The sequence below is a fragment of the Sabethes cyaneus genome, chromosome 1 (assembly GCF_943734655.1).
Source record: "Sabethes cyaneus chromosome 1, idSabCyanKW18_F2, whole genome shotgun sequence".
In the NCBI taxonomy this organism is placed as follows: domain Eukaryota; kingdom Metazoa; phylum Arthropoda; class Insecta; order Diptera; family Culicidae; genus Sabethes; species Sabethes cyaneus.
This window is the reverse complement of record NC_071353.1, coordinates 68808432-68820362: the sequence shown is the minus strand read 5'-3', so window position 1 is coordinate 68820362 and position 11931 is coordinate 68808432.

The window sequence follows — 11931 nt, the reverse complement described above, 5'->3', positions numbered from 1 at the left end:
TTGTAACACCATTTATTCATTATTTTGTCACAGTGATAACGCAAAATTTACCCTATTAAATAGTCATTCATTCTCGATTTGATAGGTTTTGAAACCAACCGATATCGGTCGAGCTACATGACATTCCATCCATTCTTAATTGATCATCCAATATTGATATTGCGCTGTTTTCAGGTGCCTGCATATCTCGCGGCTTACTTAGACGGCATCGATATTTTTTTCTGATTGCGTCAAATCAGGCAGTTCTATCATTCAGATTACTTATATTCCACCAGTAGAAAAGGAAGTTGTTCGTTTCTACCAAAAACGCACCCAATGTAATGACTGGTGATATCTCCTTCTATACAGCGACTCACCCAAAATGCTTTGAAAATTTCAACCTAAACGATTCCTGTTAACGTGGAACTACGTTTTTAGTCATTAGATTGAGGTTCCCTTTAGAAGTAGGGGATTGTTCCCGGTTGTAAAACGGTTCCGATTGGGAACACCAGCGATTCTTAACGAGTTTTAAAAACTAGTATGTACTGCCAAGTTAGTTAGCTCGCCCAGTTAGCTTCGAGGTAAGATGCTGGTTTAACAAGCCAGTCGTCGTATGTTCGAATCTAGGCTAGGCGGTTCTTGCTAGTTAGAGTCAGTAGGATCGTTGCACTGGTCCCGCAATTTTCCTGTACTCTAACAGCCTGTTGCGAAGTCTGTCGATAAAAAAAGGGTAATATTTAAAGATGGGTATTAACCCAGGGTTTTGCTTTGCCAAATTAGTACAGTTCCCCCACAATTATGGACCATTTAAGCAGAAGTATGAGTTTAAAACAATCAATTCTAGCGCATACTAAAGAAGTTGATAAATGTTTTTAGTTACAGAAATATGTAATCTTTCAGTTAATTCAGTTATTAAACCCATTTTGTGTAAGTATTCCACGGAAATTAAGTTTATGTTATGACTCATCAAATGCACAATTATGGATCACTTTTGGGAGCAGTCACAATTATGAAACAATTTTCATCACATTATGAATCGTGTGATTCGAGCTGTCGTTCAGATCGGTCGCATATTTTACTAGCTCCTGGTTTTTACCCAGGGTTTAAAATTATTTCTTTTGCGGTGCCTGTTGGTTAGGTTACCTATAAATTCACCACGTGTGTAATCAGTCTTTCTAAAGGCTACCGAAAGGCTAAAGATTTTTAGTGTATCCATTTTTGAAAAACTATTTTATTTCTTCTAAATGTCAGGTCGAAGTAAGAAAGCTCGCCTCGGGAAGAGAAAGAGGGATATACCCTCTCTAAATTCTAGCGTTGCTAGTGAAAATCAATTTTCCGTTCTCTCCGAGCAAGAAGCCGGAGATACTAATATTATTAATGAAAAAAATATCGTTAACAAAAGGGGTAAAATTCCACCTATTGTGGTATATGTTACCGAATTTCAAAATTTTCGGAAGGAACTTTCTTTGCGAGTTCCTACCGCTAAGGTCAATTATCAAATCGGCCGTAGAGGCGAGTGTCGCGTGCTGGCCGAAACGGAAGACTCGTTTAATTTGCTTATTCAGTATTTAACTGAAAAGTTGTATAAGTTTTATACATTCGACAGCCGGAATGAAAGACCATTCAAGGCTGTTTTAAAAGGTCTCTCAACCGATCAATCCGTTGATGAGGTCAAATTTGAATTAACGGAATTACTTGGCGTTTCCCCTATCCAAGTAATTCAAATGAAGAAAAAAACGTCAAATTCGGGAAACCGGGGGCATTTCACAGCAATTTTACCTGGTTCATTTTAACCGAAATCAGGTAAATAGTTTAAATATTTTAGAAAAGGCACGTGTTTTATTTCACGTGCGTGTAAAGTGGGAACTATACAAAAAGTTTGGAGGAAATATTCCTCATTTAACTCAGTGTCGCTCATGTCAAAAATATGGTCACGGCACAAAAAATTGTCACTTGGACTCCAAGTGCATGATTTGCAGCAGTCCTTCACACAAAAAGGACGATTGTCCAGTGAAGGAGCAAAACCAATTTAAATGCGCAAATTGTGGTAATAATCATAAAAGTAATTCTTTTGATTGCCCTGTTAGAATCGCTATTTTACAGCGAAGAAATCAGGGTAAACAAAATCCTAAGCGTGAGCAAATTCCACCGGTAGTTAGTGCAGAACCTGTGAATTACCTACCCGTACAAGCTAGGTCAGGTAAATCATATGCTTCGGTCTTAGCCGGAAACTTGGACATACCTGTTATTCCAGGCAGTTCCAAAAAAAACATTAATCCTGGGCCACCTAGGGACGATGCCATTAATGACGACCTAGGTATGATTACCCAGGATAAACTTTTATTTTTGCAACAAGCAATGTCTACTCTAATGACTTCTTTGTTGCAAGCAAGTTCCATGACCGAAGCTATTCGAATTGGAACAAATTATACATATGAAATTGTAATGAAGTTGAAGTTCAGCAATGACTTTAAATAATTCTATAAAATTTCTAAATTGGAACGCTCGTTCATTAAAAGCGAACGAAGATGAGTTTTACAATTTTTTAACTGTCAATAGAGTGCACATTGCAGTTATTACCGAAACTTTTTTAAAGCCAAATATCAAACTAAAATATAACCCCAACTACGTGGTACATAGGTTCGATAGAATTCAAAGTTCTGGCGGTGGAGTTGCTATTGTTATCCACCGTCAAATTAAACATCGCACTCTTCCTCATCTTGAAACAAAAGTTATTGAAGCTTTGGGGATTGAAGTTCAAACGGAACTTGGAATATTATTCGTTGCGGCTGCGTATCTCCCTTACCAGTGTACAAACGAACAAATAAATTTTCTGAAAGGCGACTTGCAAAAACTTACAAGGAATCGCTCAAAATTTCTAATTATCGGTGACTTTAATGCTAAACACCGATCATGGAAAAATGCTCAATGTAATTCTAACGGAAAAATTATTTTTAATGATTGCTCATCTGGATACTATTCCATTTTATGTCCAAATGGGCCTACATGTTTTTCTTCTACAAGAAATCCTTCTACAATTGATTTGGTTCTAACCGACCAAAGTCATGCGTGCAGCGAGTTAATTACTCATGCTGATTTTGATTCGGATCATCTCCCAATCACTTTTTGTTTATCACATGAGACAATTTTAAACCCTATTAAATCTGTGTTTAATTATCACAAGGCCAATTGGGAAAGATACAGGTCTCATATTGAGAATCATTTGAATCATGAAGTAAGTTTGCAAAGTAAAACCAATATTGATTCAGCTTTGGAAGCTTTGAGAAGTGCTATTATTGAAGCCAGGGACAATTCTGTTCCGAAGGTCCAAATGAAATTAGATACTCCAATTGTTGATGACAATCTTCAATTGCTTATTAGGCTGAAAAATGTACGTAGGCGTCAATAACAACGAACTCGAGACCCTGCTATGAAAATTATTTATAAAGAATTACAAAAAGAGATAAAACAAAAATTTACTGCTTTGAGGAATGAACAGTTTGCGAATAAGATTGAGCAGTTGAAGCCTTATTCAAAACCTTTCTGGAAATTGTCAAAAATTCTGAAGAAACCATCAAAACCTATTCCAGCAATTAAAGATGGCGATCATATTCTATTAACAAATGAACAAAAGGCTCAAAGACTTGCTCAGCAGTTTGAAAATGTTCATAATTTAAATTTGAACGTGGTGAGCTCAGTTGAAAACGATGTCTCTCAAAAATATGATCAAATTTCTACTTATAACGTCTCACCTAATGAAGTATTTGAAACTGACTTGGATGAGGTTCGTTCAATTATCAAGAAATTCAAGAATATGAAAGCTCCTGGTGACGATGGGATATTTTACATTTTAATTAAAAAACTCCCTGAAATCGCTTATCAACTTTTGGTTAAAATATTTAATAACTGTTTTAAATTAGCATATTTTCCTAACTTATGGAAAACTGCTAAGATTACACCTATTTTGAAACCAGATAAAAATCCAGCGGAGGCTTCAAGCTATAGGCCAATTAGTTTACTTCCATCCATAAGTAAATTATTTGAGAGAATAATTCTTAACCGAATGATGTCACATATTACTGAACATTCCATTTTTGCAGATGAACAATTTGGTTTTCGACATGGGCATTCCACTACTCATCAATTGCTCAGAGTTACTAATATGATACGAGCTAATAAAGCCGACGGCTATTCTACTGGAGTTGCTCTTCTAGACATAGAAAAAGCATTCGACAGTGTGTGGCATAAAGGTTTAATCACGAAATTGCTAAATTTTAACTTTCCAATTTACATTGTAAAAATTTTACAAAATTATTTAACTGATCGATTTTTACAGGTTGTCTATCAGAATTCTAAATCTGATAAATTTCCTGTTAAAGCAGGTGTGCCTCAAGGCTCGATCTTGGGCCCAATCCTGTATAACATATACACATCTGATCTTCCTGAATTACCGGCTGGCTGCACAAAGTCGTTATTCTGCGACGATACAAGCATTTCCGTAAAAGGAAAAAGTCTTCGTGTCATATGTAGTCGACTGCAGAAAAGCTTGGATATTTTCTCCAAATACTTGCAAAAGTGGAAAATTTCTCCCAATGCTTGTAAAACTCAATTAATTATTTTTCCTCATAAGCCTAGAGCTTCTTCCCTTAAGCCAAATAGCAATCACATTATCAAGATGAATGGAGTTGCTTTGAGTTGGTCTGACCAAGTTAAATATTTGGGATTAATTTATGATAAAAAACTTACTTTTAAAGACCACATCGAAAGTATTCAAGCAAAATGTAATAAATATATGAAATGTTTATATCCTCTTATTAACAGAAATTCTAGACTTTGTCTGAAAAATAAACTATTGATTTACAAACAAATTTTTAGACCGGCGATGTTATATGCCGTTCCGATTTGGTCAAGTTGTTGTATTACAAGGAAGAAGAGTCTTCAGAGGATTCAAAATAAAATTTTGAAAATGATTTTGAAGCGTCCTCCTTGGTTTAGTACATTAGAATTACATAGACTTACTGGTGTTGAAACCCTAGAAACTATGTCAAACAAAATTATTTCAAATTTCCGTCAAAAATCGTTGCAATCCTCTATTGCTATGATTAGGTCTCTTTATAGATCATAAGTTAGCTAGGTTAGATATTAGGTTAAGATTTATATTTTTTTCCCTTATATTTAGGTTGTAATCCCTACTGCTAAATAATCTTAATTGTCGTAACAAATCATAAGAAATCAGAATAATAGTATATATTGCAATTCTAATAGTGTTGAAAAGTCACCACTTGTGATTGAACACACAATATGATATAGGATAGTTACTCTTAAGTATTTTATGTAATCGAATATTTGCCCAAATAAAAAAAAAAAAAAAAAAAAAAATCACATTATGAATCAAAATAATAATACACTTTTTACAGCGAATTCACTTAATGAACTTTATACAAATCATTTAATAACATAAAAATAACATGTTTCAAATCGTATGAAAGATCTTCTTTGGCTTTTGGGCTGTCTTTAAATGTATGCTGTTTTTCTTCGGAGACACCTGCCGACCAGCCTTTAGGAATGCTTTCCACGATTTCACGACTGGTTTTTTGTCCTGGAAATCATAGGCTCACCAGCTGCGTTGGTTCCAAAAAGACTAGTATAGGATGAAGTTTTCTTTTTCCGAATTGTTACTAAGGATGTAGGTACAATGGACTCTCGGAAAAGTTAATTGGTTGGGGATTGGATCGATTAATTTTTCCGAAATATTACTTTTTCTGAGTAGTCTTAAAAATCGTTGAAAATGATAAATACAAAGCGAAAAATAGATTTTCGGATTTAGGAAACACATCTTAATGTATGTGGAAGGTACAATGAAACGAAATATGTAGCTGTAGATCTTTACAAAGTAATACTACACACTTAATTTTTTTCGCCGAAATCGGCAAAAAAATGCCGAGAATTCAATAGCTGAGCTCTCGGTAACCTTCTCGGCAAAAGTTACGTTTACTGATCACTCGGTAAACGCAAATGATATCGAATTGTCAAAATATACTGAGAACTTCGGCAAAATATGCTGACTCATTCGGCAGTTTTTCAACGAGATATGGCAAACTTTAGCTACGCGTTCGGTGGTTTTTTGACGAGATCTGGTAAAACATGCCGACACACTCGGTAGCTTTTTACCGAGGTCCGTTGTACTTTTAAATTAAGTTTGCCGATTTTGTCAGTTAATTTTGCTGAATGATCAGTATTATTTACTGCTGATATTCGGAAAAAACTAAAACCACTTTGTCGAAAATAGCAAAAATTATTATTATAAAACAGGGAAAAGCAAAACTTTGAACAAAATAATAAATAAATAGTATGATTAACCGAATAGTAAATACCGAATGCAATGGACTGAACTCGATATTCAAAATCGTGTGACCGACGCTTTCTTTTGTGACCTACGACGAACGCATCTAGTGCTTCTTCTATCATTTCGACCTCGAGCTCCGTAACATCAAACGCACAAACATGTTGGGGCCAACCTCTCGAACCATTTTACTTTGCATCGTCCAATAAAATATCATAAAACTCCTACCAAATAGATTCCACAGCCTCGCTTCGGAAATCATTTCCTCGAGTACACGCAACTGTTATACACCTCAACGCATGTAATAATAACAGAATAAATATCGCTTAGCCGCTAACCTCGGATGGTGCGACCGATGTCTTCGACGCCAGCTCCGGATCGGTGTCCTCTCGCTTCATTCGCGAGTGCAGCTCGGCCTGCCGCATGGCATCCGTTTCCGACAGGATGACAAACCCGTTTAACCGGACCGGCTTGAAAACGAACTTTTTCGCCCGATTATCCGAGATGGTACGAAACAGCGCGACATTATGCCGCGGTACTGAATATCCCCGGTCATGGTATACGTTTTCCCATTGCCTGTTACTCCATAGGTGAAGAGCAGCCATTTCTTCATACGGATCAGCGCTTCAATCAACGGTTGAGCCACCGTCGAGTACAGTTCGTGCTGCGTTGCGCCCGATTCGAATGCGTACCGAAACAGGTACATATTATGGTGGGTGTGAAATCTTATAGTTGATCACAATTTCGGGCGGTATTAAGACAACCATATTGTGAGCGGCCTCCCGCAGACAGGAAAGATCAGATTCGCACGGTAATGGAAATGGATCAGATTCACACGGTGCTGGTTTTCAAATATTCTGAAAAAAGTCTATTATAATAAGTACAAAAAACTTAATAAATATACTTCCAAATCTCTTACGCACCTTTACACGACGAAAACGAAATCGCTAGCGAAATGCCAAACAAAAATATTGAAATGCGCTGACTGACGAAGTGACGAACGAGAAAAACGTTTGACATTTCTCGCTGTCGTGTTGCCGCCAAAAAAACTGGCGCAACAAAAAAATATTCCATGCATTTGCCGATTTATGGCAAAGCAAGTTGCTGTTTTACCGAGAAATGGTATTTGTTATTGCTGATTCCGGTAAAATAAAGAAAACCGGAATATTCGTCACATTTTATTAACGATTATCGGCATTTCGAAAATAATTACTGAAGTACGTGAAACCAAATTGCCGAGATGATGTAAAATGTTATTTTTTAACGGTAAAAATCGTTGAATTCGGCATAAAATTTTACCGAGAGCAAAAATCAAAATTAAGTGTGTACACACTTAAAATCTAAATTTGCATTCGGCAAAATGAAATGCCGAATTTGCACGGTTATTTTGTATTTTACCGAAAATTTCGGCGAAAAACTAGAACTGCGTACATTCGTCATATACGTTTGCCGAAATTTTCGTCAAGTATAATGATTGCAGAAATTTCGGCATTTTAGTTTGCCGTGTATATCTTTTAAATTGCGATATACCGAACTCGGCACTGGTTTTGCCGAAATCCAGTTAGATTATATATTCGTTGCCGATTTTTCGGCTAGTAGTCTAAACAGCCATTTTGATTTGAGGTTTGTGGAGAAACGCTGCAGTAAAATTTACAACGTGCAAGTGGAACTCATTTTGAATTTAAAGGAGGAAACCCAGAAGCGGATATGGAAGAGATCAATGATGCCCTCGCTGAAGTGGACGTAAGGATAGTAGAAATATTGCGTAAGTATATAAATGATTGAAATGATGTTTTCCTAGGTAAATAACAATATGCTAGAGTGCTTTCATTGCCACCAACAAGTACAGGGGTACGTTGATGAGCTGCAGGAACATATAAAAATCCATATCAAACAGAACCACTTTACTCAGAACCTTGTATTTTACGATTGTATGGTTCGCAAATGTAAAGCACGTTATAATCATTTTGCGTCACTGAAGAGATATATCCAGCTAGTGCATCCGAACCCAGCGTATCTAATGAAAAAAGTAATTCCGAAAGAATTAGAAACTGATGTTTCTCCGTCAAGTGACCTATATGAGTTCCCGGAAGAGTATGCTCATTCATCTGATTTCAACAGACAAAGACCTGAGCCAAACATTAGTTCTGGAGAGAATGATTTAGATTGTGGTCCTACTATAGATCAGATAAAATATTCAATATCAATAGCAATCTGTCGTTTGGCGAAAGATGTATCTCTTCCACAAACTAAAATAACCGAACTAATTCACTTATGTGTAATGGTTGTGAAATTAATATCAGAGTTTTTCCAAAACAAGGTTAAAACTTTTCTGAAATCAAATAATGTCGATGAAACAACAGAAGAAGCATTCAACTTTCTAAGTGCTCTGGATATGCCTATGTCCAATTTGTTTAAAGATATTTGTACGCGTCAGAAACAGTCTCGTTTTTTAAAACAACTAGCTGTAGAAATACCACAGCCTAGGGAAATGATGCTTGCAACCCGTAGGGATATCCGGCATGTAAACGCATCAAATCTAGAACCTGTGCAAATTTTGGACGAGCTACCGTCAGCTGAGGATATGGTAAACATATAAGCTGTACAATATAAATATATGTTTAATTGTCAATGTTTTTATTAGCTTACTGAGTTGCAATATTCTATACCTAATGATCAATCGAAGGAGCGTTTAGTTGCCGTATGGAAAGCAACCATTGCATACCGCAATGAGCAGCGAACTGCCGGAACATTTTCGGAATTTTTGAAAGATTTCCCCGTTGCTTCAGCTTTTAATGGAGAACTGGTAACAGTAGTAATAACTACTCGTGAACTTTAACATTTCAATAACTTTAGTATTTATTTTCAGCTTGCAGAAGACTTTGCGATGCTGAAACCAAAAGCAGATAATTTTTGACATTACCTGGAATAATCTGCAGCCAAAAGTGATAGCTTGCTTTGATTAAATGTTTCTTCACATTTCTGATCCATTTCTACGAAGTTTGGCCATTATTAGGGTCAAAAACCCTATCAGAGGCGCAAGACAATCTCGTGACAATTCACAAAAGACGAATCCATTACATAAAATTATCGATTGGATTGATGTAAGAAATACGCACATGCTATATATATTATATATTTCAAAATTCTGAAACCTTCTATTCTATTATAGCCTGAGGCCGCATTTCCAGTATGCGAGAACCCGCAAATTTTTGTAGCTGCAGAAAACTTTAAATCTGGTGATTGTTACCTGATCTGGAAAGACGTCGTTATCAGCACTGGGCAAGATTTGAAGCACACTTTTATTTTGCTATGTAAAGGCTTTACAGTCTTTAACACACAGCCATTGCCATCCGACAAACTGTTTTTTTCATTTTTTAGTGCGGCAATGCTAAAAATAATGCCATTTAGCACAACTGCGAATAAGTTTTTGATGATGCTCCCTAAATGAAAATAAGAACTAATGTTCCTTTTATTAACATTTTAACTACCATCTGTAAATAGAACAAAGCAAAAATGTAGTAAAACATTGAATTGAAAAATTCTGCTTCTTATTCACTATTTGCCTTCACGCTATGTCGGAGCCTGGCAATTTAAAACAAATACCTACTGATTAAATAAATTAAATTCTGTTAAATTTATGTTTCTGGTAGAAAAGTAACGGCGCTCTTCAAAAATAAGTTCAACAAAATAAACCAACAACTAAATACAGTAATATAGGTCGGTTATTTTCTAACATGTTTATTGCAAATACAAAAATCCACATTAGGAACTAGAAAGTAACGTTGGAAATTCCATTATGCTGCCATCCATTTACATATAAGAATGTTAGGGACTCGAATACCATGTGAGATATGCGATTTTTATTTCAAACTTCATTGGCATTCAATTCAATTCACATCTTGATAAGTGAATGGCAGAGTATTGAAATTTATTTTGTTTAACCCTTTATAAGGCAATGGCAATTATATTGTTACCAACGAAAAATATTTGTTTTGAGTGTATGATAACATCAGTATAATTATAGAAGCAAAATAAATATTTTTGGTGGCAATATAGTTGCCACTGCCTTATAAAGGGTTAAACCTTAAAAAAAAGGAAAACTTCGGCAGATTTTTTTACCGACTGCCGTCGAAATGAAATGCTGTGCTCAGCGTTTCAGTATACTGACTTTCGGCATAACTGATTTTCGTTCATGCCGAGAATTTCGGTAATTGTCAGTCCTTTTGCCGAGAGCTCGTCAAAGTCCTTTTGCCGAGAGCTCGTCAAAATCCGTTCGCCGAGAGCTCGTCAAACATTATTTCCACCGAGCTCCTTGCCGAGTGCTCGGCTGTTGAGATATCGGCAAAACAAAACCGAAATCCGGCTAAAATTTCTAAGTGTGTAGTTCTTTTCAGTGAGTTTAAAATAGTTATACTTGTTTACTTTTGTTCTTTCGTAATCTACATTTTGATAATGCTCGAGCGTATTTTCTGTTCCTTCTTTTGCATTCACATACGCGTCATTGATTTTTGAAGCTGTTTTTGTGCTCAAAATAAAAGTTATGGTGACGAAAATATATTCAATGTGTTGTGATAGGCAGAAAAAAATGAAAGAAGAATAGTTTAAAGAAAATAACTATTATTTTGAAAACAAAAACTACTTCCGAAATCCGTCAAATGAATGACGCGTGTTTAAAGCTTAAATTCAATCGGCGTTTGCCCTTTTCCAGCATGTTATCAAAAATCCTGAAGTATCTATGTACCTGTATCAAACTATAGTTACAATTGTCAAATTATAGTTACAACTGTCCGGAAAAAAATAACTTTTTAGATTGTTGCATGAGAGCTAACATTCGATTAACCGTTGCATACACTCAAAAAAATCGACACGTCGCATCCACGTGAAAAATCATGTAAACTTCTGTACAGCAACTTACGTGAATTCCATGTACCAGTTAATGGGAAAATTGATCAAATTTACCGTGATCGCACGTAAACTGGTTGGTATGAGTGCGAGTTACCAACAATTCACGTGAATGTTACATGAAAAGTGTGATGGATGAGAATTACATATGTTTTCACGTAAACTTGACGTGCTGATTTTTTTGAGTGTATGAACCAGCCTAGCGTTTTACCGCCTTAGGGGAACTGTGGGTAAAACCGACACCCTGACAATTTTCACAGAAATTCCATATTTGTAGGTCAATTATTGTTCAACAAACCTCCCAGAATCTTAGTTTAACTCTAAATCCTTCATTCCAGGAGGTCTGTTTGATACTTATTGTGAATGTTTTTGATATATAATGAAAAAGAAAACTGTGTATCCTCAGGCATAACAAGCAGCAGTGCGGGTAAACTCGACACCCTGCCAGGGTAAAACTAAATATCAAGTGAAATCTTTTCTTAAAAAAATTATGATTCTCAGGGAAGGTGCCTATAGTCCGCCTAACGACAGCGAGGAAGAATCGAGCCCCTCCCTTCCTTGTTTTTCGGCCCAAACTCTCAGCTTTATAGCAAAACATAAAAATAAGCACATGAAATTGAAAACACATTCTATTTAGACGCAAAAAGCCTGTGTCGGCTTTATCCTAACTAAAAGTGTCGATTTTACCCCGAATTGACTTAAAA